Source organism: Cephus cinctus, unplaced genomic scaffold, assembly GCF_000341935.2.
Source record: "Cephus cinctus unplaced genomic scaffold, Ccin1 Ccin1_scaffold1383, whole genome shotgun sequence".
NCBI classification, from domain to species: Eukaryota; Metazoa; Arthropoda; class Insecta; order Hymenoptera; family Cephidae; genus Cephus; species Cephus cinctus.
Genome location: NW_014333781.1, coordinates 29608 through 36717, shown reverse-complemented (window position 1 = coordinate 36717; position 7110 = coordinate 29608). Strand labels below are relative to the sequence as shown.

The 7110-nt window shown below is 35.9% G+C and overlaps 1 protein-coding gene across 1 annotated transcript in view; it reads left to right on the top strand.

The window, feature by feature from the left end:
* Window positions 1–539: 539 nt before the first annotated feature.
* The window catches only part of LOC107273102 (cyclic nucleotide-gated cation channel subunit A), a 29060-nt gene continuing 22489 nt past the window's right edge, over window positions 540–7110 (top strand). The window contains exon 1 of the mRNA XM_015750928.2: window positions 540–1090. The gene's annotated coding sequence lies outside the window, so the exon portion shown is untranslated. The remainder of the gene's footprint in view (window positions 1091–7110) is intronic.

Genomic DNA, 7110 nt, shown 5'->3' with positions numbered 1-7110 from the left:
GGTTTTATCCCGATCGGATATAAAATGGCTGAATGGCAGGGGTTGGAGTGAAAAAGTGCATTTTGGAACTTTTTAAAACTTCGAGAACTAGTAGTTCCGGAAGGAAATTTATATTTCTAATTATGGCACGAGATTGGCATTCTGAGTGCTAATACTCGGCTGAATAGTAAATATCACTATACTCTTTTCTCCATGTGGATATTGCTTAGATATTCCCAAGAACGTTACCCTAAATTCACTGTTAACATTCTATGTACTGCAATTTGGAGGGAACTTTAGATATCAGATAGAATGTATTCACTATGTCAAGGTACAAATTGAAATGTTGTGTAGATATTCCTGCCGGTACATGTAAAACTACTGCCACGTTCTACGGGTGTAAAACTACTACTTGGGAATATTCATAGGTATTCGGTGAGCCTCTCAGCTTTTAAAAGTAAAGTATTGATGTGATCGCTCGACGAGAGAGGTTAGATGGAGAAGGTAGAAATTGGTGGAATCGCCGGCGTCCCTTCGCGTCGCATCACGACGCAGCACGTCTCGCCGTTCAGTCGCTTCTCGTCTACGGTTGTCTACGGTTCTGTACGGTCCTTTGTGATCCCTGCATCATCCTCCAAGTTCTCATTCAACCTCTTTCATTTCTTCTACACTTTTTCATCGGGTTTTTTATGTTATACAATTGTAATACTGGTATTCATATTCAAAATTGTGTAATCGGAGCCATCTTCGGTTGATAAGGGTCGCTATCCCAAGTCTCTTGTTGCCATTTGAAGTCACTGCTGGACCAAATATCGCCAGTTTTACGCTACATTGCTAATGAATCTCGCGTACGAAGAAAAAAGATATAAATAGAGTTAATCCTATCGATAGTACATGAAAAATCAGAGGCAGATAATATAAGTTGAGTGGCAAGAAAGGAGCAGATGCAAGAGCTATGACAGTTTAGTGGAAAATATGCAATGACATGTTTATTGCCATCAAGACTCATACAATTATAAGCCGTTATAAGACGAAAACTGTTAAGGATTACTGAAAATTCTTAAGGATAAGCTGCCTGCGATGCGTTGAAGTTTTAATTTTCTTCATTTCGGTAAGTACATATAAAGAGTAGGGAGTAGTTTTTCCAGCTGAGTTAATAAGTTCTAAAATAAGTTTTGCACGTACGATGCAAACGAACTGCATACTTGAATAACGTTTCGCAATGCGATCAAGAAGTCTCATCATAACGTCACCAAATATGTGATTAACTAGTTGCTCTACTGCGAAACATTTGACAGAACTGTGATATCGATCGAACCGGCAAACCGACGAGTACTGACTTCTGAGTTATTAAGCCGGGCGACGGATTAATGCATATTGATGAGTTTACGTATTAATTCCGCCTTCACCCCTAACCTCAACTATCAGTCCCTCTAGCCGCCACGACAAGCACACATATTCTTGAACCCACGAGCCTTTAGCCTCACTCTTATTGCGATCAATCGCATCTTCCCAACGTGCCTCCCATCATCTTACAATTTCAAATTAATAGAATATGTTGTGCACATCGTCACATTGTAATTAACGTGGATGGAAAACGGAATAATAATATAATATATATAATATTTGTGTATCTGTATAATAATATAATATATGGCATAATAGTATAATACCGGCCTGAAAAACAGGTATAATCATATAATAAATATCTCTCTAGTCACGTAGCGAGTTTGTAATTTCTTTTTAAGATATTGAATTATTAAACCAATAATCGAATCTCTTTCAAAGAATTGTCTGGCATTAGGTAATAGCATCATTGTCATTTATTATGGAAAAAGTTATAATCGGTATTCGAGGCTAAATATTCTCCTTCCAGGAAGCCGGATGAGCCTTCATCACAATCTCTCTACGTTTGCGTAATCAATCAATAAGTCTGTTGACAGTTTGGAAAATTCAAATTCAAATATATGCTTAGCATCAACTACTGATGAACCAAATATCTTAATTGCAGCGGGCGTACCAATTTGGGATCACCTAATTACCAGTTTCTAGTGCTATTACAAACACTTATCTATTAGATCTATTATATCCGGATATTCTCCGACCTTGGAAGTCACGCACTCGCGCCTTTTAATTGCTAAAGAACTTTTGTCAGTTCTTTGAGTTCATTAAGTCATTGTAAATGTTCTTGGTACATGACTCGACCGAGATATCCTCGGTTTAATGTTCGATAAAGGTCAAGTTAAACATTACGAGGCTCCTAATTCACATAAATAGTGGCATATTCTCAATTTTATAACTTGAGTGACGCACCGAGAATCCCTTTAATAGTGCATTAACCAAGTAGGAGGCCTCTGAACAGTGTTAACAACACGAATGGCGTTTAGCTCGATACCCATACTGATAGTTGGTAGAACTGATAGTTCACTGGTGAGAGTGTCACTCCTGTCTATTCTGTTCCTTCGGAAAACCTTTGGTATTCAGTTCAAAGAATTTTAAAAATAAAAGAAAAATAATTTGAATAATTGTTTTTGATAGATAATTTCAGCCCATTTATATCACCTAATATCTAATTAGGGGATTCCATAGCATAACACATTGCGTGTTCTAGGCGATACTTTGTAATAGGAGCGATCATCGTTAATAAGCATGAATATTCCACCAGCATTGTAAAGACAAGTCCAATGAAATTGCACTAAAGTTATTGCGTTTTGTAGGTGTGCCGTTATTTGAGAGTGTCCGCAAACAGTTGATTAGTGATCAATCATTAAGTCATTATCTTAGCTCTTTTATGACTGGCCGTATTCTTTGTTTGTTAAATGATGGATAAACCGGCATATAAAATGTAATTGATCGATTCGTGCAGAACGAAATGACACTGAAATACATGTTAGATTTTACCAAAGACTTTACAGTATTTTCAAATGGCTTTTAATGTATATCATACCTTTCATTTCATGTTTCATTTTTTTATAGTCACGTTTGAGTGCGTCATTGTTTGCATTCTGTTATACTATAGGTTGCTTACCCAACCTTGGGTGGAGTACTACGGCTCGTTAATAGATGTAGTAGTGTTAAGGTGAAACAAACAGGTTAGAATGAAAGAAATAGACCAGAAATTAGAATTTGACATAATCAAAGGGAAAATAAATTTGCGTAACTAGAACAATGAAACCTTGGATAAATGAGAGCGCCCCTATCATCGCGTTCGTTTTTTTGTATGGCTTGCATAATAAGAGGCATACGAGAATATTTGGCCGCAACAACTGATTTGTTAATGGCCCTGTAAATATAATTGCAGAATTCTAAAAGCGATTACGTACGATTGGGCCAGAGACACAGTTTCTGCAAAATTTGTATTGACCGGGCTGTAGTTGACAAGTAAAATTAATCAGTCTACCGTGTAAGATCTATTCTTTACCTTCGTCAAAAGAGTTTGTATACGCAATAACCACGAACAAAAACTCGAGCATTCAAACAATTTTATTACTTCAAAGTCTCATGCCACAATGTCCATAGCCAGAAGCAGAGCCACAGCGATCATCCAAATAAAAATATTTATTCTCTAAGTGGTTCTGGAGTGGTTTCAATTAAATTTCAATAATCCATTTTATGTCTGCCTACGATCTTTCTGGATTCTAACTTGAAAAAGATTCGTGAAAGTATGTATCAATCTCTGCTGAGAAGCCGTGTGAAGATGATTTAGGTGGGCTCACATTATTTTTTCCTTTTACATATGTATGTACTGAGGCATTACATTTTTCATTGTTCCAAGACAAAGACGATCTAGTTACTTTCCGGATTTACATCCCTTTTACCAAAATTCTTGTTGGCGACATTGCAGGGTAAAATATTCTTTGTATTTATTTCCTTATCTTATACTTGTAATATTTTATTTTTATTTTGTACTGACAAGTGGACGGGCCCACCTACGTTAGAGAGATTTCTGACTGTTCAGTGATTCTCTATCCCGCATAGAGTGATTGCATAAAAGAGACAGAGAAAGAGGAAGATCTCTCGAAGGTGTAGAACAATTTTTGGTTTTGGTACTTGCAATGATTAAGAATTCCAAGTATGGTTATCATCCACGCTCTGTATTTAGTCAAAGATTTCTACAAAGAGTAGAAAGAGTTCCTTTGCTTTATCAAAAGCAAAGGAGTTTTCGAAGAAACCAGAGTAATTCGACAGCAGCGGATCGTTAATACCGAAAATATATATTACCGACCGCATGCGTTTCTACCAGGAACTAACGATATAATGTTTAAATCGTCTGCAACGAACTGACGACAGAGCCGTGTGGTACGTTACGGAGTGTTCAATGGATTAGCGCAAAATCAAAGTTCATGGAAGGAGCATCCTCTAGAACTCCAGTCTGCCGAAGATTAGCCTTATAGTTATAAGGGACGACATAGATGCCAGAAAAGCGATAGTTTTCTCCTGGTCGCCTCAGCCTACCGTAATCGTAGCGCAATCCAACGACATCGCGCATTGTAGTTTTGAGATGCTACTATATTTCAAGGAGACAGGTGTTATCCATAAAAAGGGAAGTACCGTGTACCAGCACAATCCTGGATGGGATTTAGTTTCAATAGTCTACTCGAGGGAAAGAATATAGGGAACAGCCAATCCGCCAATTGAAATCAACGCACCAATATGGATCCTGGACGACAGCAATTATCCTCTATGTAATATCACTCATATCAGCCAATCATTATTGTATAAGGCGAAATTTACCGAAACGCCATTGCTATGAACGAAGAGAGAATCGTTATTATTCATATTACCGTCAGTGCGAGAGCTCATCTATTAATTTTTATAAAGCGCATCTATCATGTTAAAAAGTCTTAATTATCTTTTTCTTTCAAGAACCAACCTCAATACTCGTGACAATCTTTTTCCTAGTGCTATCACTGAAGTGCTTCTTTGCAGTATATAGAGTATTTAGACGGCGTCTTAAATTGTATCTTAAACGTCACAGCACAGCACTCCTGTGATTACAATTGATTTTTCTAAATATTTATTAAACTTATATAATATTTACCCTGAGTGTCTCATGCGATCGAATCTAAAATCTTATCGTCTCTTATAGGACGTTACTTGTTTGTTACCGTTACATCTATCCTAAATTTCATTATAATGAATCAATTTTTTTTGCCTATGATTATTCCGGTTATATGAAGATTATTCTTAAGATTATTCTTAATCATACATCTTTTTTTAATCTTTTGATTATTCACTGTTATTATTGCCAAATTTTACATACAGAGGTTTACTGCTCATTCGAGTGAGTCCCAATATATTTTTTGTCAAATTTAATTTTGTTTATTTTCAGTAATACATATTTTAGTTAGCACGTTCTTGACTTTACGACACCAGTCCGTTTACCAGTAGTCGACTAGTAGTCTAGTCACTAAGTAGTCGACTAGCGGTAACACTGACGTCATGAGGTGATCGACTAGAAATTTTCTCGTTGTGCGCTATAAGGACTCAATCGGGAATACGAATAACATGCCCCAATAAGGTATGATCTCCTTATCAGTAAAATATGTCGCTTGAAAGAATTATTTAACAGAGTAATGTGATCGAGTGTAGATCATAATCCAATAAAGTTAACTTGTTATCAAAATGTTTCGCTAAAAACGAAGTCCAATAAGGTCACGTGATCGGGTCAAAGTCGAGAACGTACCACTTTAAGTTATTTTAAATATGTGTAAACTTAAGGCATTTTCTTGTTTTACTATGTCTTTTTACGACCCATTCATTATATTTGATATTATTTGTATAATATAGATAAACTCACGAATCTCCTAATCGGCATATCATATCAGATATTACATATGTATATGTATACTACTAGACAGCATTCCATTGCATCATTGAAACTACTGGATTACCTGTAAATTTGTGATACAGAATGGTTTGTTACTCAACAGCCGGCATAACATTTTAACATTATATGTAGAAGTTAGATTCCGTTTGCGATCTCTGATCAAGACTTCATGAAGTTATCTTAATCGAGCAGAAATTTCTCAGAGCTTTAATTTCTTATGGTGTTGTATCCGTGAGCTCCGCGAATGCTCGTAGATTCTTTCGGAATTGCAAATTCCGATTACGCCTATTTCACGGCGATACTCATGTGATATTGTTCAATTCCGAATTAATGTGATCAACTATTTTTGTGGTTATTATTGTTATTGAATCAGGTGTGATTGAAATACATATTTCAATGCACAGGAAATCGTAATACAAAATATCAAATATGATTGGTAGAAGTACAAGATAGATTCATTGAACATAATTCAATGTGATTGCTATTGTCTTGAACACGTCCCTGCCTAGATGTTATGTACGAGAGTTCTTTACTCCACGACTCCGGTTTTAAGACGAATCATTTTCTCCGTATCAAAGTGTCGCTAATTTCTTTCATAATCTAAAGCTCGTATTCACAACTCGCTCTTAAAGTTACTAACAAAGTCGCTTGTAGTTGAAAGTCACTAAGAAAAAATTTAAATGCGCGCTATTAACACTAAAAGCGAGTTCTGAATACGGGCGTAAGACTACAACTGAGTAATAAAACCTGTGGGCAACTGGCTGCATACCATGTGACTTGCCAAAGATTCCTTTACCCGAGGTAAAGTAAAATTGTATGTTTTTCTTTATTGTACGCCGGCCTGTGTTATGAATTTGTCAAACCCATCAGCGAAGATGAAATTTTTTTATATGCATTTCCCTCATGCGATGCTCCAGTTGTAGTATTCAATTTCTACGATAATAACAAAATTAAGATAAAGTGTAATTAGAATAATAAATACAATAATTGCATAAGAAGGTTGCCGTTCTATTATATGTATTCATTCACATGGAATGATGACATTACAAGCTTAAAATTGATAGTCATCGAAATTTAACTTTAATTTTTCCCACTATGTACTTTGTAATAGAGTTTTCCTATTCCTAAAGGAAAATCTTCTATTACAACAAGATTTAGAAATTCCTGAAGATTTAATAAATTTTGATAATTTATTAGACTATTTTTTTTGTGAAATTCAGCTCTGACTCTTAACCGAAGTAATATTTAAAAATTGGACTAGTGGTTCAGAAAGAAAGTCCCTGAGGTGCCCCCCCCCCCCC